Source organism: Pagrus major, chromosome 21, assembly GCF_040436345.1.
Source record: "Pagrus major chromosome 21, Pma_NU_1.0".
In the NCBI taxonomy this organism is placed as follows: domain Eukaryota; kingdom Metazoa; phylum Chordata; class Actinopteri; order Spariformes; family Sparidae; genus Pagrus; species Pagrus major.
Window position 1 is genome coordinate 2,588,576 of NC_133235.1, and position 20,487 is coordinate 2,609,062.

Sequence of the window (20,487 nt, forward strand, 5' to 3'; positions counted from 1 at the left end):
ATGGGCGTCATGATGCATTTAAGGGCACGTCGTAAACTCAGAAATATGTTCTCGAATGACCATGAAAGTTGTTTACCATGAGAAAGATTCTATTTACTTTCTTAATTTTCTTTGTTGAAATATATACTTCCGTCTTACCCAATATGCATGCATTACTATACTGACATATATATTTTTTAAAAATCATAAAAATATCTAATCAAAATCACTTCAGCATATACTCGTTCAGCATGTCCCCAGGTAGCACCATGATGATTTTTAACTGTTAACTGTTAATAAGTAGACAATAAATATTTTATCGTATATATATAAATATTTTATCGTAAATATTTAAAAATAATAATAATAAAATAAAATAAAAACATTTCAAATTGTTTTCTACAGACTCCACCATATCCCTGTTCTACATGTCTTCAGGTACCTCTGTGGTGAATTTCAGCTGTTTTTACTGCAGTATTTTTTAATAAGTAGATGACACCATACCGGTATACACAATTAGTTGGGGATTGATAGATTAATGAATGATGAGAAGGTGGAGATCAGGCAGAGCAAGTGGGTAGCTGGACACAGACAACCCAGGTGATTTTGACAGGTGCATGGAGGGGTCAATGTCATTTATGGGATCTGGACACACACACACACACACAGAGAGAGAGAGAGAGAGAGAGAGAGAGAGAGAGAGAGAGAGAGAGAGAGAGAGAGAGAGAAAACAATTTGATTAAATTTCTTAATGATTGTTTTAAAAAAAAAAGTCAATTCAATCTTTCCCGTTTTAAACAACTTTCGTGGCCATTGGAGTACATATTTCTGAGTTTACGACGTGCTCTTGAATGCACCATGACGCCCACCAACGTGCTTTACCGTGCAAAGCAATGTAGACGCGCAACCGGTTTTTAAGTGTTTATGGCGTGACCGCGGTTCACTTTCCGTGGCTGCCGCCTGTTGGCTCAACTCACGAAGTTCAGTTGGTATCTCGTGAAGAAACGTAATTTACGGACAAACAAAATAATTACTTTGCCTTTAGTTTAGTGAAAGCTGCATGTGAATCAGCAGCTTGGGAAATGATTTGTGTGCCGTTATCCAGAGAAATTGTCGCTCTAGTCTCTGTGCTTCAGACAGTGGGTGCGTCCAGCGCCGCCCCTCCCTACACGCAGAACACGTGCTGTGCGTAGGGCCCCACGATCCGTGGGGGGCCCTATTTTGCGCAAGGGGACGCATTCTCTGCAAATGCGCAAAGGATGCGCATCGCTGCCGTGAGGCGCGCGTAGAGCACCAAGTCAGCCCGAGGCAGGAGAGAAAAAAAAGAGACGAGTAATCTGACACCGCACGCGTTGCCGCAATGATTGACAGCACGCAGCATCTGACCAATCAGCGGTCAGATGCGCCGACAGGCAGTTGGATGCAGGTGGAGAGATGGCCTCCAAACGGCAATATGAATCGGGAGCAAGCAAAAGAAAGACAAAGTCAAAACAAGAGGAGGCTCGTGCTTCACTTGAAGATGGGTATGTTGTTGAAATAAAAAAGAAAAACTTTGTGGCATAAACACCCCAGCTGCTAGCCTGCTAATCATGAGACAGAAGAGAGGATAATTCTGTCTAGATGTGGACTGGAGATTACATTTTCCAGCGGCCCTGATTATCATTTATTGAATGTCTTGTTAACTGCATACATTCACCTCTGTTGAAAAAGGAGTGGTTAATTGACCAGTTGGTGGTCGTATGTTGGCTCAGGTTTATAGCCTATCAATCTATGCTATCAATAGAAGTTTTGGGATATTTTTATGGAGGTAAAATGTCGCCATCTCTTGGTGAATTTAATTCATAACAGTCATATAAGATTAGACAAGATGAGATAAATTAAGATAATCCTTTATTGACCCACAATGGAGAAATTTAAAGCGTTGCAGCAGCAAACAGCAGTGTAGGAATATAGAACCTAAGTACAAAATGTAAAAATAAGTATATAAAAATATTTAAATATAGAAATATCATCAAATCAAATCATAATGAATATTATTATTAGTTGTAGTCGTATTTGCATTAATTGCATTTTAATCTTTGTGAGGCTGGCCCCATTGCAGTAACTCTCCCTGTTACAGTTGCCTTTGCTGAGCGAAGCTTTTCAAAACTGAAGCTCATCAATGGCGCAAGAACACTTGAGTGGCCTGGCTATCATAAGCATCAACTCAGAAGTGGCACAGCCGCTGTCATATGATGACCTCATTGATGACTTTGCATCCAGAAAATGCAGACGTGTGCATCTGTAAAAGGCTTGTTCCATTGTTGAAAGAGTCATTTTGTAATGGAGGGGGGGGCCTCAAAATAAAATTCTGCTTAGGGCCCCAATGGGGCGGCCCTGGCTAGACTGTCCCATTTAGCAACGGTGGACGCGGCCTTCAAGGTCTCTCCGAAGGACCCGGCCTTCGTGGGCCGCAAAGGCTGCATCCTTCGAAGGGCGCATTTGAAGGCCAATTACGTCACAACGCCGCGCGAAGGCTGTCCCAATTGAAAGGCTACAGAGCAACAGAGCAGAGCAACAGAGCAGAGCAACAGAGCAGAGCAGAGCAGGCTAACCGGCTGCGGTCGGATAGCTGTGTAAACCTAGCCTGCTGGCCGTCTGAAAATCATATTTCTGCTTTACTAAAGACAATCATATTCCTGCTTTACTAAAGACAATCATATTTCTGCTTTACTAAAGACACTGTTAACATGCAGTGCACACAGGGAACATGTGTGCACACGCAAAAAGCAACAGCCATGGCTAACAAACAAATCACCGACCTTAAGGAGGACATCCGTCGACTCTCCGAGGAACTGCAGGACAAACAGACCATGCTGACCTCCTGTCTGGACCTTGCGCACGAACAATCAATGCACATTGCCTCGCTCAAAGCAGCCCTCCAGGATACTGTCCCATGGGACACCTCCACCTGTCCGCGGCCTTTCACCTCCTCTACACCCAGCCTTCAGTCATCCCGGGCCGAAGTTGTTATCCGTGACAGAAAGAGAATCCAGGATGCGACTGCCTCTCCTCGCCTGAGCCTCTCCAACCGCTTCGAGGCCCTGGCCAACAACCCAGATCTTCGCCCGGTGCCGGGAGGCCCCACCGCGTGCTCCCCGGCGCCCGCCGCGTGCTCCCCGGCGCCCGTTGATGACGTGGAGCCCTCCTCCCCGCCGGCTCCCGCCGGCGCCCGGAGCCGCTGTGCTTCGGCCCCGGGCCGCCGGCTCTCTTCCCGAACGGCTGCCCCTGCTTCTCGCCGCAAGTTCCTGAAGGAAGCCGTTCTCCGACGCTCCGGTGGCCTGCGCCATCACACGCTGCAGGCAGACTCTCCTCCTCCTGGGGCCAAAACGGCCGACCCACCGCAACACCTGTCCGGCCAGGCCCTGCCACCGACCCTGCGGACGACACACGGCCCGGACGGTGGCTCGTCACCATCCCGCCCGGCCAGACCTCATCCTCGCCCACTTTTCCCACCAACCACCCTGATCATCGGTGACTCCATCACTAGGAATATCCGTTTCTTCAATGCCACCACCTGCTGTTTCCCCAGGGCCATAGCCCCAGAAATTCTGGAAAAACTTCCTGGGCTGCTGCAGTCACTCCCATCCTCCATAATGCGCATAGTGGTGCACGTAGGGACCAACGACTTGGCCCGGGGCGCCTCCGAGCTCACCAAAAGGGATTTTACCTCCCTCCTGGACTTCTTGGGCACGTGTGGAAAGTCCGTATTCATCTCCGGTCCCATTCCCACACTTGGTCGCGGGGACACGCGCTTCTCCAGACTGCTCCAGCTGGACTCCTGGCTCAAGCATGCCTGCTACGCTCGAGGTTTCAACTTCGCGGACAATTTTAATCTGTTTTGGAACCGCCCCTCCTTCTTCAAGCCCGACGGCATTCACCCAAACACCACAGGTAGTCGCATGCTTGCAGCCAACATACAACACACTGTACATTATGCTCCACGAGATTGACTATTTACACCACACACCCCCTTCACCGACACTCTTCCTCATCCCTCGCCAACAGAGGCACAGACCACTGTCCAGCTCACTAGCGCCCCCGTACGACCCAACCAGTCATTATCCCTCCCACCTGAAACATTCCCCATACAATCCATTATAACACAGAGACCACCCCGCCCATGCGGTACATCCAGGACTATGAAGAACAACAACTTGCTCCCCATACACTGCACTCCTGCCACCCCCTCCTCGACTCAGATCCAAAAACACCTCAAACTGGTCCTACTCAACACCCGCTCACTGACCAACAAAAGTGCCATCCTACATGAACTTATCACTGACAATAAACTGGACCTCCTCTGTCTAACCGAAACCTGGCACAAACCTCTAGATTACCTCTCCCTAAATCAGACCACACCCACTGGCTACACCTACATTGACAAACCACGCCCTGACGGACGGGGTGGTGGCGTTGCTGCCATTTTCAAGAAAAATTTCCCTGCATCCACTATCTCCATCCCTCCTGCTCAGTCTTTCGAACATATTGCCCTCAAACTGCCTGGTCCCACTCCCCTGGTCATCACCATCATCTACCGTCCCCCAAACCAAACCACTCCTTCCTCTCAGACCTCGCCGAATTCCTCACCCAGCTATCCGCCATATCCCCCTCAATTCTGCTGCTGGGTGACTTCAATATCCATATCGATGACCCTAACTCCAAAAGTGCAATAGACCTCCTGGAACTGCTTCATTGCCTTCAATTCACCCAGCACGTCAACTTCCCCACCCACTGTCGCGGCCACATCCTGGACCTAGTCTGCTCTGCCGGTCTCACCCTCATAAACTCTCCAGCCTCAACCTACAGATCTCTGATCACCTGGCCATCATCATGGATTTCATCACCCCCTGCGTCCCCCAAAACTTAAACGCAACATTACCTTCAGGAACATTAAATCCATCTCCCCCTCAGCTTTTTCTGACTTGCTGGCCAACACTCTGTCCACCCCCCCTTTAACTTTTAACCCCACTGACCTGGTCAACCATTACAACAACACACTGTCCCTCTGCCTCAATAACCTGGCCCCATTAAAAACCAAATCAGTCTCTTTCACCCACTCAGCTCCCTGGTACACTCCCCAACTCCGTCAAATGAAAATCCGTAAGCGCCAGCTTGAAAGACTCTACAAGAAAACCGGTCTCACAGTCCATCTCAACACTTACACAGACCACCTCTCAGACTACAAAAACGCCCTCACTGCTGCACGGTCCACCTACTACTCTCAGCTTATTCACTCTGGCTCCAACAACCCCAAGACTCTCTTCTCCACCATCAACAAACTCCTCAAACCCTGCGACAACACCCTCACCTCCTTCACAGTCAACAAATGCAACTCCTTCCTGGCATCCTTTCAGTCTAAGATCGACACTATCTACAATCAACTTAGCACTTCCCCCCCCATTACAGCCTCTCCACCTCTCACCCCCCCCCCCCCCCCCCCCCCCCCCCCCCCCCCCCCCACCACCACCACCACCACCACCACCACCACCACCACTACTCAACCTCTGTCACAGTTCACCCATGTCTCTCCCCTGGAACTCCTCTCCATTATCACCAAGATAAAAAACTCTACTTCTGTTCTGGACCCCATCCCATCCTCCATCGTTAAATCCTGCCTCCCTACAATCTCCCCATTAATCGCCATCATTATTAACTCCTCCCTCTCCTCTGGCTCCGTCCCCGAATCCCTCAAACTGGCCGCTGTCACCCCCATCCTCAAAAAACCCGGCCTGGATCCTGACATCATCTCAAACTTCCGTCCTATCTCAAACCTCCCTTTCCTGTCAAAGATTCTGGAATGTGTTGTGGCCTCACAAATCCAAACCACCTCCACTCTCATGAACTGTATGAACCTTTCCAATCTGGATTTCGCCCCAAACACAGCACCGAAACCGCTCTCCTTAAAATCACCAACGACCTCCTCCTCTCTGCAGACTCCGGCCACCTCAGTATACTCATCCTCCTTGACCTCACTGCAGCCTTCGACACCATCAACCACTCCATCCTCCTGTCCCGCCTACAAACATTTCTCAACATCACCGGCTCCGCTCTTTCCTGCTCAAATCCTACCTCTCAGACAGACAACAGTTCATCCATGTCAACAACTGCTCCTCCTCCACTGTCCCCCTGCTTCAAGGCGTCCCCCAGGGCTCAGTGCTTGGTCCTCTCCTCTTCATCATTTATCTACTCCCCCTTGGCTCCATCATCCGTCGCCATGGTCTCCGTTTTCACTGCTATGCCGACGACATCCAACTCTACATCTCCACAAAATCCATCACCCCTGCCACCCACTCTACCCTCACAAACTGCCTGTCCGATCTACAATCATGGCTGCAAAAAAACTTTCTCAAACTAAACTGTGACAAATCTGAAATCATACTCATCGGCCCAAAACCCTCACCACATCGACCCAGAACTTCTCCCTCAGCTTTGACAACATCATCTGTTTCCCTCTCCCTCCATCCGTAACCTTGGCATTATCCTGGACAGCACTCTTTCATTCGAACAGCACATCAGCCGCCTCACCCAAACTGCCTTCTTCCATCTAAAAAATATTGCCCGCCTCCGCCCACTACTCTCCTTCTCTGCAGCTGAGACTCTCATCCACGCATTTATCACTTCAAGACTTGACTACTGCAACAGCATCCTCTATGGTTCATCTTCCAAAGTCCTCAATAAACTTCAATACATCCAAAACTCTGCTGCCTGCCTCCTCACCCACACCCGCTCCCGTGAACATATCACCCCCGTACTCCAAAACCTTCACTGGCTCCCTGTCCCACACCGAATCAACTTCAAGCTCCTCCTACTCACCCATAAAGCCCTCCACAACCAGGCCCCTCCCTACCTCACGGACATGCTCCACCACCACACTCCTTCTCGAAACCTCAGATCCTCCGACGCTAACCTTCTCTCACCCCCCCTCAGGACCAAGCACCGTACCTGGGGGGACAGAGCCTTCTCCATTGCTGCCCCCTCCCTCTGGAATTCCCTCCCCAAACACATCCGCGACTGCCCAGACTCATCCACCTTCAAGTCATTACTCAAAACCCACCTCTTCAAATCCGCTTTCCATTTGCACCCGTAGCTGTTTGTTGTCCTCAACCTGTTCTCCTAAAAACCTACACGGATCCATATCCTTCATACATTGTTCTTTTTTCTACATTTTATCGCACCATGCACTGGATTTTATGCACCATGCACTTGATTTTATGTATTCTTGTATGTATTCTATTCTTGTAAAGTGTCTTTGAGAGTTTTTAAAAGCGCTGTACAAATATAATGTATCGTTATTATTATTATTATTATTATTAAAGGCTCCTAAATGCAGCCTGCCCTTCCCTCTTTTTGGAGGATGCACCGCTACTATCCTTCGCGGCCTCCCATATCCCAAGATCCAGAAAGAAGGAAAATGGCGACATCAAGTGGTGTACATCGTCACTTTCGCGGGCCTGGGCAGCAGAAATCATGACGTAAGGGTAAGGGGCGGGAACATGTGGTGACGCAACCAGGAAATGCTCCGAAGGCTAGACCGTCCCACCTCGTCCACCGTTGTTAAATGGGACGGTCTAGCCTTCGGAGCATTTCCTGGTTGCGTCACCAGGTGTTCATGCATTAAAGTCTGTTTTGGTTCAAATCTATCAAACGTGTACATTTATTTGTGTGTGTACAATGTGTCAAATCTAAATTGAATTATCAACATTACAAAATAAACATTAACCCATTGGTGAATAACAACTATATTTATCATAGCATTACCAGCGTCACGTATTTTAACTGAAAGTTAAAAGTTGGAGGTTTTTATAGTCCCTTGAAGTTTAACATATCTGGTGTTGGATGTTCAAATGAGTAAAAACCGAGTATAAACCCAAGACTCACATTTGAATGTCATGTCTGCGCCACTTGATGTCGCCATTTTCTCTTTCTTTCCCTCTTCTGTTTCGGGACTGAGCGGCGCGCAAAGGATCTTGGGATATGGGAGGCTGCAAAGGATAGTAGCGGTGCGTCCTCCAAAAAGAGGGAAAAGAAGGCTGCATTTGTGGGCTGCATTTGAAGGAGCCTTCGAATTTGGACAGCCTTCGCACAGCGTTGTGACGTAATTGGCCTTCAAATGCGCCCTTCGAAGGATGCAGACCCTGAATTTGGACACAGCCTAAAGCTGTTTAGGCTGTCTATGTATTATTCTACATTTTATTTGTTTTACCCATACAATTTAATAAATACTTTGCTGGAAATTGCTGACGTGATTGATTTCCACTGCCTTAGGATTGCAAATATCCAGCGACCGGAGAGGGGGTCGGCGGGAAGCCCACTGCTGCTACTTGGCCCTGGTTTGTCCTCATGGATGAGGTGTTAGGACAGAGGCCTTCCATTGCCCCCCCCCTGTCCTAATTGCCTCCATTCCTGAGGACACACCAGGGCCAAATGCCGCGGTTGGTGACCAGGAGGAGGAGGAAGATATCGAGGAGAGCCAGCCAGGGCCAAGCAGGAAGAGGAGGAGGGAGGATGAACTCCTGGCACTAATAAGGGAGGGACATGGGGCTGCAGAGGGAGTCAGAGGAGAGGAGGGAGAGAGAGAGCAGAGAGAGGATGGAGAGACTCTTCTCTCTGCTCGAGAGGATGGCAGATCGATGATGCATTTTTTGTTTTATATTGTAAATATATATTGTTATAATGTTCTCTTATTTTGTTAATTTATTATTTGTTAGTTCTTTTTTTATTGTTATATATTTCTTATATTAAAATCTTATTAAATTGTTACACGTTGTCTATTCCATTTAGTATTTACAACTTAAGTACAATATATAACAGGGTTAGCAAACAGCATCAAGTGCTACTTTTCAGGGACAACAAGGGATTGAGTTTGTCCTTTTATTAGCAAAGGATAAATATTTACAAAATTACAGCACAAATAACTATTTACAGTATATTATTAGAAAATTTTGTACAATTTACAACAACAAAAAAAACAATATTAAAACAGGCTGAGCAGGAGTCCCTGGCAGTGCTGCTGGGCTTGATGGGATGCCACAATATAGACCTGGTGTCAGTGGGACATCATCTGGGGTGGTATTCAGTGTGTTTGGGGGTGTAGTCTCCACTGTCCACCACATCGTCCATCAACAGGGTTTGCAGGGCTGACCGGATCGACGGCTGCCATGTCACTAAATTTTTTTTAAGAAAGAGGCAAGAATTATAATTTCATAATATAATTATAATAATAATAAATAATTACAACAAACAAAACTATCAAAACTACCAAACACTTTAAATAGGAATAATGCCTTTAAGATTATTTTACTTGCCAACTAAAGATAGTCGTGGTCGGGGGATCACCTCCTCCAGGGCAGACACCTCTGCAGACAGCTGGTCCCACCATGGAGCACCACTGGCTGCCTCCAACATCCCCTCCCCCTCATCCTCCGGCATGACGTCCTGCAGCTCGTCCTCTGGGGGCATGATGTCACCTGCCCCCAGGCAGATGTTATGCAGGACGGCACAAGCTGTTATGACCTGAAATGAAAAAAATTATTCATTAATTTTGATTTACTCTGCTTTAGTACTCAAAGAAACAAAAAAAGACTCCTGTTGTGTTATGACGTACCTGAGGCACAAAGGTGTGGTGCACCTCCAGTGCTTGCAGAAAGATGGACCTGAACCTGGTCTTCATCATTCCAAAGGCACGCTCAATGATAGAGCGTGCCCTGGAATGATGGACATTGAAGCGCTGGGGTCCCACACCTTGTACAGGCCGCGTGTAGGGAGTGATGATGGGGGGGGGGGATGTTGGAGGCACGGGTACCCGCCATCTGCGAGGATGAAGTGCCCTGGAGGAGGGTAGATAGCCTGCCTGTACAGTGGGCTGTGCCGGAGTACTCTGGAGTTGTGCTCCGACCCCGGCCAGCCCACGTACGTGTCTATGAAGCGACCCTAATGGTCACATACTGCCTGCAGTATGATGGAGAAGAACAGTTTTCTGTTCTTGTTGCAGTGACCATCAGGGCTGCTTGGTGGCTTGATCCTCACATGGCAGCCGTCGATCGCTCCAGCAGCTTTTAAAAAAGCTCTGTGTCTTGCCAGCCCTGCAACCCCCCCGAGTTACTGCAGCCAGGTCTTCAGCGGTCTTTGGGAGGTGGATGACCTTGTGGCGAATGGCCACCACCTCCCCAGTAACTCGGTGGACGATCCAGTGGACGGTGGAGCGAGGCATCCCAAACACCCTTGAGACCACCCTGTATGACTCCCCACTCGCCAGCCAGAAGAGAAACACCAAGACTCTCGTTAAATACTCGCTAAAAATCAACACTTACTCAACTATGAGCGGTTCCAACAAAAACAAAGCTAAGGAGAAACCTACGCATCCGAACTCAAACCCGAAGAAAAACGTAAAGACAGTTCCTGCCATGAATACGGTCAGGGTCGTTAGCCCCGAGCTAAGCCCGGCTAGCAGCCCAGGTACCACCACTGCTAGCACCAATAGACCTTCAACTTCTCAGCCCACGCTGGCTAGCGTCATGGCTGCCATTGGGAAACTGGACGAAGACATGAACACCAGATTTAACACGCTCGACTGCACACTCCACCAAGTCCAGACTTCCCTGGCAGACCACACATCACGCATCTCCGACCTGGAGGGCTTTGCAGCCGACCACGAGTCCCGCATCACAGATCTGGAGAAACAGTGCACGGAGCTACTGGAAATCAATAAGTCAACTAAACGTAAGCTAATAGATCTCGAGAACCGATCTAGACGCTGCAATATTAAAATCACTGGCCTACCAGAAAAAGTTGAGAAAGGCAACCCAACACAGTTTGTCACTGAGCTCCTGCCGCAGCTCCTCGGAGCCAACAACTTCACCAGCGGACTCAAAGTTGACCGGGTGCACCGTATCGGTCCACCAGAATTCATCACCCTCCAGAGAATCAGGATCAGCGTGTACCCGGACTTCTCACCTGAAGTCACCGAACAACGCCGCGCCTTTGATGGAGCAAAAAAGAAACTGAGGGACGCCGGGGTCAAACACGGTCTCCTCTTCCCAGCCAGACTGACCTTCAACTACGGTACGGAGCAGAAAATATTTCAGGATGCCAAGGATGCCGAGACTTTCATAGACAGATTCATCACATCCTCCGCCGCTGCTGAGTGAGCTGTACCCCCGGCCGGGGAATATTCAGCCTGCTGCCGCTCCCAGTCACCTATGTAAGACACTTTAGTGGTACTCTAATGTTTCTCAGTCTCATCAAGAATTGAGTTTTATTTAACCGCTAAATACGTAAGTGTTTGTTTTTGTTTTTGTTTTCACTCGAGTGTGGAGATAGTTATGTTCTCTGCTTTAGTCAGGAGTATTATTCTAGCTCAACGGTTTCTTGCAGTGTCTAGCTGTTTCTCAGTGTTCATGGTTTTTTCGTCCCACCTCGTTTGGGGAGGGGGACAGGGGGAGGGATTTCATCTGTATGTTTTCCTGTTTTTTCTTTTTTACCTGCTCTTCTTAATATGTACCCCGCTAATTGTGCTTTGGATATGTCACGTGGTCATATACTTATCATCCTTTTATGGTTGCTAATGACCCTCTCACCCCACCACAAGGTGGCAGCTTAACATTACTCAGCTGGAATGTCAGAGGTTTAAGGACTAATTTAAAAAGGGGCAAGGTTTTTTCCCATTTAAAGTCACTATCTGGAGATATAATTTTTATGCAGGAAACGCATATCAAACATAATGAGCAATGGAGGTTGAGATGTGCTTGGATATCTCAGATATACCAGTCAACTTTTTCTTCTAAGGCTAGAGGTGTAGCCATATTAATCAGAAAGAATGTTCCATTTGAACATATTTCAACTATTTCTGATCCTAACGGCCGCTATTTGATCGTGTCAGGTCGCATTCTGTCACGACATGTAACCTTTTTGAATATTTATGCGCCCAACTTCGATGACCCTGGTTTTTTTAGGAAAGTCTTCAATCTTATCCCGGATTTATCATCTACTCACTTAATTGCAGGTGGAGATTTTAACACAATTCTGGACTGCTTTCTTGACAGACTCTCCACCCGCCCCACCAGTCCCTCTAACGCCAGTATTGCTCTTAATAATATAGTTAAGTCAATGAACCTGGTTGACATCTGGAGACTGCAACACCCAAACGATAAGGACTTTTCCTTCTTCTCTAACGTTCATAAATCATATACAAGAATTGACTACTTTTTGACTGACGCCATTTTGACCTCGGATGTAATCTCCTCCAAATATCATGATATTGTAATCTCCGACCACAGCCCTGTTGAACTAAAAATCAATATTGGTAGAACTAAAGCTGCGTTCAACTGGCGGTTCAATCCTTTACTACTTAACAACATTCAATTCCGCCAGCAAACAGCCAACAAAATAACAGAATACTTTGATCAAAATGACACATCTGAGGTAAATGACTCCACCCTGTGGGAGGCCTTTAAAGCTGTTACACGAGGAAATATTATAGCCCACGAGGCTAAAATAAAAAAGGATAAGGAGAAAGAATTAGCAGATATTACAGCCCAACTCAAACCACTAGAAAAAGACTACAGGGCGACCGCCTCTCCAACCAAGCTTAATGAAATAATCAAATTAAAGTCGAAATATAATGCTGTTCTTTCTGACCGTGTCAGCTTAATGCTGCTAAAAGTAAAACAAAAGCATTTTGAATTAGCTGACAAGCCAGATAAACTACTGGCTCGCCAGCTCAAGAACATCCAGGCCAGCAGAACAATTCACAAAATTAAGACCAAAACGGGAACTACTACCACAGATCCTGAGAAAATTAACGAATCCTTTCGTGAATTCTATGAAGATCTTTATACTTCAAAGTCCACCACTGCTACATCACATATCTCTGAATTCCTTCGTACTCTCCACCTGCCTAAATTGAGTCCCTCAGCACAAACAGACTTAAATGCAGACATTACATTAGAGGAAGTTAAACAGGCAATTCGCTCCTTTCCTAATGGAAAGGCGGCCGGGCCAGATGGATTTGGCATTGAGTTTTACAAAGCATACTTAGACATTATAGCTCCTTTTATGTTAAGAATGTTTAACCATTCTATTTCAGTTGGTCTGCTCCCAGAAACGCTTTACTCTGCCAACATCTCTTTGATCCTGAAAAAAGGGAAGAACCAGACAGACCCTTCTTCATACCGGCCCATTGCACTCCTTGGCTGTGATCTTAAGGTGTTTACTAAAATCCTCGCAAACAGACTTAATAAATGTATTGCAGATATTATCCATGAAGACCAAACTGGATTTATTCCAGGTAGATTTTCATTTTTTAATGTTAGGCGTCTGCTGAATATTATGTACACTAAATTTAGCAAAGATTCTAAAATTGCCGTTCTCGCCCTTGACGCTCAAAAGGCGTTTGATCAAGTTGAGTGGTCATACCTTTTATCTGCAATTAAGGAGTTTGGTTTGGGGGAGAATTTCGCCTCCTGGGTCAAAATGCTATACGCTCGCCCCACTGCCTCGGTCATCACCAACAACAACAGGTCTCCTGCCTTTACTTTGCAACGATCCTGCCGACAGGGCTGCCCCCTCAGCCCTTTATTATTTGCTGTTGCTATGGAACCCCTGGCTATCAGTATCAGGAATCACCCTTCTATTGCCCCTTTAATTTTGGGAGGAGTAGACCATCGCATCTCGCTGTACGCGGATGATGTTGTTCTGTTTCTGTCTCGCCCAGAAGTCTCTCTCCCCCCCTTATTAGGACTCATTGAAAAATTTGGTGAAATTTCTGGCTACACTGTAAATTGGGATAAAAGTGAATTCTTGCCGCTCACAGGTGATCTGGACCCAAATTTTCTTAAAAACTTGTCATTTAAAATTGTCTATGATAAAATCAAGTACTTAGGAGTTACAATTCCTAAAGACCCCAAGCTAATTTATAAATTGAATTTCCTCGACATGATTGATAAGTTAAAATCGAATATTGAATCCTGGAGACTGCTACCATTATCTCTTATAGGTCGGGTCAACGCAATTAAAATGGTTACTCCCAGGTTCCTCTACCTGTTCCAGAACCTACCTGTTTTCTTACCCAAATCCTTTTTCAAATTAATAGATTCACTCATTTTACCTTTCGTGTGGGGTTTCAAGGCGCATCGTATCTCTAAAAAGCATTTAACCAAACCCAAATCAGCTGGTGGCCTCAGTTTACCAAACTTCTGCCACTACTATTGGGCTGCGAACTGTAGAGTATTAATGTATTGGCAAAATCCACGACAAGGTAATGTTAATGCCTCCACCCCGTCATGGCTTGCAATTGAACAGAGTCTCCCTATCAGTTCTTTGCCTGCCCTCCTCTTCTCCTCAGCTCAGCCCCCTAAATCCAATCCTGGAAATAATTTCGTAGTTACAAGTTCTTTAAAAATCTGGTACCAAATAAGGAAATCGTTTAACCTGCCTGAAATCTCCACCTCCACCCCTCTCTACCGAAACCACAGTTTCCCACCCTCACTGTCGGACAACGTTTTTCTGCTCTGGGTGAATAAGGGTATCACTACCATTGAGGACCTTTATCTCAATAAGACTTTTGCTACCTTTACTCAGCTGAAAGAGAAATTCACATTGTCAGATACGCATTTCTTCCGCTATCTACAGGTTAGAGATTTCGTCCGTAAAAACATTTCTCACTTTTAGTCATTACCAGCTCCCATTGAACTGTATACTCTTCTGAATCGTTCCCCCGACTCTAAGAGACTTACTTCACGATTCGTCGACCTTTTCAACTTACTTAACCCGACTTCATCCCACCATTTGAAAGAGGCTTGGGAAAAAGACTTAGCTCTGTCAATAAGTGACAGTGACTGGGAAACTTACCTTGGTGACATTCGCAGCTGCTCAATCAATTCGAGACACCAACTTATTCAGTTTAAAGTTATCCACAGGCTACACTACTCTTGTGTTAAACTTCACTCTTTCTACCCTTCTATATCCCCAATATGCTCAAAATTTAAATCAGCGGAGGGAACTCTGGGCCATCTATTTTGGTTTTGTCCCAAATTAAATCAATTCTGGTCTGATATTTTCAAATGTTTTTCTGAGGTATATAATTGTAATATTTCTCCAGATCCTCTCACCGCAATTCTAGGTGGCTCTCGACACCTTTCTATGCTCACCAACTTGCACCGTAAAACTATACAATATGGAATGGTCATTGCAAAAAGGAACATCTTATCTCATTGGAAAGGTGACGAGGCACCTTCCTTTAAGGCCTGGCTTTCAGAAATTACTAATTTGTTGCATATGGAAAGGATTCGACACAATGTATCTCTCAGCTCTGCAACCTTTGATAGGATGTGGCAACCATTTCTTCTACATTTGTCAAGACTGACTTAAAAGTAACACTTAACTCTCATACATCTTTGTCAACATAACCCCTTTTTTTTTATTTTTATATAATACCTGGTACGTTCTATATGTCAAGGTATACTGTTTCTGAGCAGGGCCCTTTTATTCTTCTTTTTTTCTCTCTGTCTACTTGTCTATGTTTATTTTCTTTTGAGCTAGTGATGTGCTTTTTTATAATGTCACAGTTCGTCTGTTGTCTTGTTTATTGTTTATTATATTGAAAATTCATAAATAAAATATTTAAAAAAAAAAAAAAAAAAAAAAAAAAAGAAACACCAAGGTCTCTATTGTGGCACCCCATCCGTGTCTCCGATCTTGTTTGAGAAGGTTCAGCAGCACTGCCAGGGACTCTCTGCTCAGCCGGAAATCCTGCCTGGTGTCCCCGTCGTCGAAAAACCTGTTGAGGACGGGAACAGCCAGGTTGACCCTGCAGTACAGGGGTCTGGTCTGGATTGGGAAGGGAGAGGCAGAACAGGAGAAGAAAAATGGTTAATTAGACAATAGCTACATAATTTTAGTTAATAAGATAATTCTAGTTCATTATAGAGCTTTGGTAGATAATGCTGAATCTGATTATCAATCTACTTATCAGTCTATCTGGGCTTCTCAATCTGGTTTTGATGTTTCATGACAATATTTTAATATTAAATTAAGGTCAGGGTTCTTTAACTATTAATCAATTGTCAAGGTTATATGGCATTAACCATATGTGCCGTTCTACAGTTTATATGTCTAGCATTAACGTAATGTATTGGTATGTTAATGACTCCAAACTGTTAGCTAGCTCATAATGATAATAATGATAACATTACTGTGGGTTCAAATAACAGGTTTACCTCTCCACGTTCCTCTCTCAGCCGGAGATACACCAGCCGGCGCCGGCGCCGACGGAGCCGCATCTCCTCTTCCTCCAACATCAAATAAATCAAAAAGAAAATCAAAACATCCATGGCCTCAAACATCTTCGTCTCAAACTTCAACTCTTCTTCTTTCTTCTTCTTTTGCGGGCCTGGGCGGCAGAAATCGTGACGTAAGGGTAAGGGCAGGAACATCTGGTGACGCAACCAGGAAATACTCCGAAGGCTAGACCGTCCAATTTAACAATGGTTGACGCAGCCGTCGAAGGACTCTCCAAAGGACCCGGCCTTCGGAGTCCACAAAGGCTGGGTCCTTCGAAGGATGCAGCCCCTGAATTTGGACACAGCTAAAAACGACGGCAAGGAACAAGGAAGGAAGCAACGATTACCACGAACAAATATCAATCTGTTACAAGGTAAGACTTCTGGGCAAAAAATGTTGTTGGCTAACTTTATGAATTATAATAGTAGCGTGCCAGACCAGGCGTTAATGCCAACTTGAGTTGATTGCACGCTTCTAGCTAACGTTAGTTAACCTTACCACAACACAAAACCAAGCAAGCCCGCAACAGTAGCCTATTATAATAAATGTTATTTATATACTGGGTTGCTGAAGTATTGTGTATTCCTCTCCATTGCATTTTCTCTATAGTTAAAATGAAGAGAAAAAAGGACATTACGTCCTATTTCTGCACGAAAAAGACAGATAACAATGAGACAGACAATGAGACAGAGCCAGGAGATACTGTTGAGAGAGCTGAAGAGAAGGAAGTTGAGGAGGCCACAGAGAGAGAGCAGGAAAGAGAGACATATGAAGATCCTGAGAGTGAAGCAGAGTGTGAGACACAGACAGATATATGTGCATCCACCAGCACTGGACCATCAGGTTTGTGACATTGAAAAAAAAACATTTGCCTGCTCTGTGTGTGTGTGTGTGTGAGACTTTTTATTTTAATGTTTATTTATCAGGGATGATACATACAACAATGCCTACAAAATGGGAAAATGTGATGCATATAAGATATCTAGCTTCAGCTAATTTTAAGTCTCAGTCCCTGGTCAGGCTTTAGAATACAATGAAAGAATGTAATGAATACAATAAAAATACAATTAATTAATACAATTAATAAATACAGTAAGGATATTTAGACAATAGTGTGTGTGTGTGTGTGTGTGTGTGTATGTATATGCGCGCTTAAACAGTGTAATTGCAGGCTATGCTGTGTCCACCAATGCAGCCAGACCTAAAGTTGTTTCCAAGGACCTTGATGGGGGACAGGAGGAGGAGGAGCTTCAAGGCAGCCTGGTACCATGTCCACCCCTGGCTTGAATATTCAAAACACTTGGACTCCGCGTATTGTTACGCTTGCAGACATTTTAGCCCTCCCAATAGCCTAGACACAGTCTTTGACTCGCCAGTTGGTTTCAAAAACTGGAAGAAAGCATCTTACAAAGAGGGGGGGTTTGCACTGCATGCAAGGTCTGAGTGGCACAAACAAGCCATGGTTACATGGAGGGACTATCAGAAAGCTGCAGTAGCTAATGCAACACTTGTCAATGTCTTAAACAAGGAGCACAACAGAAAGGTCAAAGAAAATAGGGAATACATAAAAACAATAGGGGAAGTGCTCTTACTTACTGCCACTCAAAACATGGCTCAAAGAGGTCACAATGAGTCTGCAGACTCAGATAATAAAGGGAACTTCAAGGCAATTCTAGACACAATTGCTAACCACGACAAAGCTGTTAAAAAAAGGTTGACTTCCATTCATAATGCAAAGTACACAAGCAAAATCATTCAGAATGAGATTCTGGATTGTTTAGCAGGCATGGTTCGAACTGAATTTACAGAAGAAGTGAAAAACAGTGAAGTCTTCAGCATCATGGCAGACGAAACAAAAGATGCAAAGAAAAAGGAACAGATCTCTCTCATTCTAAGGTACTACTACAATGGAGCTATCCATGAAAGTTTTCTCCATTTTGAATCCACAGAAAAGCTCGATGCAGCAGGGCTTAGTGAGAAAATAATCAACATACTGGAAAATCATGGTCTAGAGTACAAAAAGAACCTCGTAGGCCAAGCTTATGATGGGGCTTCCGTCATGAGCGGTACGCATTCCGGGGTACAGGCGAGAATCAAAGAGGAAGCAAAATATGCCTTTTACATCCATTGCACCGCCCACTGTCTAAATCTAGTTTTAGTAGATACAGTCAAAGCTGTCCCGGAGGTAGAGGAGTTCTTCTACTTACTAGAAAAACTATATGTGTTCACATCTGGATCAGCTGTCCATCCTAAATGCCTAGCTATACAAAGAGACATGTACGAAGGTGCACCAAGAGAGCTCCAGCATTGATGCGACACTCGTTGGGCATGGCCATTTATAGCTCTACGCAACATCATGGATAGACTGCCTGCCCTTAAGCGACTACTGCAAGAGATAGCCCAAGAACGTAATGGTGAAAGATCTGTTGAGGCACGAGGTCTGCTGGCACAGATGGATCTTGCATTCATAGTGCATCTTGTTATACTTTGTAAAGTGTTTGGAGAAACAAAACTTCTCTCTGATATGCTACAGTCTTCAACACTTGACATTTCAAAAGCTGTAGATTTAGTTGATGCTTTAGTTCAGACATTGAATTATTTCAGACAAGAGTCGTTTTTTGATGATGTGTGGGATGAAGTGTTGAATGTTTTCGGGCAGTGTGATCCAACACCACCAGCTGCAAAACGACAAAAAACCCTAAGCTCAAAACTCAGCGAGCACTGTGTACTGACCACTGTTGGGCAGAGAGAGTCAGAGCGAGATAAAGACGGGTTTCGTACAAACTTTTTCTACCCTGTCATCGATCTAATGCTCAGTCAGCTTGAGAGATGATTTTCTAAGAGAAACTGTGACTTAATGAATAGCATCCAGGCTCTAAATCCCAAAAAAGATGTATTTCTGAAAGAGACAGCTCTGTTTTCATTTGCTCGATTGTATGATTCAAATATTGATGACCTGCAGCATGAACTACATCAATTCAGAAGGATCTTAGACAGGAAAATACAAAGTGGGATGCAGAGACCCTCCAGTACAGTAGAGCTAGTACAGTTCATTGAGCCTTATAAAGAAGTGTTTTTTGAGCTCTGCAGACTCTGTAAAATAGCAGTTGCGATCCCAGTCACTACAGCTTCTTGTGAACTGAGTTTTTCTACGTTAAAGCTGGTGAAAACGTACCTCAGATCCACCATGAACGATGAGAGACTCAGCAATCTGGGTGTACTGAGCATTGAGTCAAGGAGGGCAAAGGCATTGAATCTTGACTCATTTGTTGATCAGTTTGCCAGAAATCACCAAAACCGCAGAATACAGTTGCTGTAATAGTAGGGCAGCCGATGTATTTACTGTATTTTGTACTGAGAAAATGAACCAAAGCTGCACCTAACAGTTATTTTCATTGTTAATTCATCTGCTTAAATCACCAAAACCGCAGAATACAGTTGCTGTAATAGTAGGGCAGCCGATGTATTTACTGTATTTTGTACTGAGAAAATGAACCAAAGCTGCACCTAACAGTTATTTACATTGTTAATTAATCTGCTTAATCACTTGTTTTATAACAATACAAATAAATCAAATGAGATTTTGAATCTTTGTCTTTTTTGCCCAGGGTTGAATGTGCCCCTCTGACAAAACCTCTGGCCCCAGCCAGGCCCCCTCAGTAAAATTGGTCTAGAACCGCCACTGGTTTGGCGGATGGATATGTAGTACGCATTTGACCGTTTGCACGCAGGGAAGGTCGTACTCGTGTGCCTGGACGTCAAGCCGCCAAGACTTTCTCAGGTAAGAAATGAATTAGGTCAATAAGTGATTCCCTGAAACTTTATCATTCATTAGTCTTTGTAAAACACTGGTGATGATTCTAAACAATTAATCAAGTCCCGTTTACTCAAAACCACCAGGAAAAACTGTATAACGGTTGTTTGTTTTTGGCGCCAGGCAGCCTCAAACTGGACCTCGACCAGCGACAGGCAATGCAATGCCAAATTTGTTTTCACCTGAAGTTAGCAAAGATTGAACTAAATGCCTAGTTTTTACATTTGGTTGGCCGTTGGTGAGTGAAAATGCAGCTAACCTTAGCTATCTATTTAGTCGGTAGCCTAGCATGACTGCATGTTGTGCTGTGACAAATTGCCTCAGCAGTGTATGAGATGGGTAGTAACTTAACAAACTTAACATAATATGCACTC

General features: G+C 45.1%; 1 pseudogene; it reads left to right on the plus strand.

Annotated features, from left to right (window-relative positions):
- The first annotated feature begins 2,756 nt into the window (after window positions 1–2,756).
- On the plus strand, window positions 2,757–7,115 carry LOC141016435 (uncharacterized; annotated as a pseudogene).
- Window positions 7,116–20,487: the final 13,372 nt, after the last annotated feature.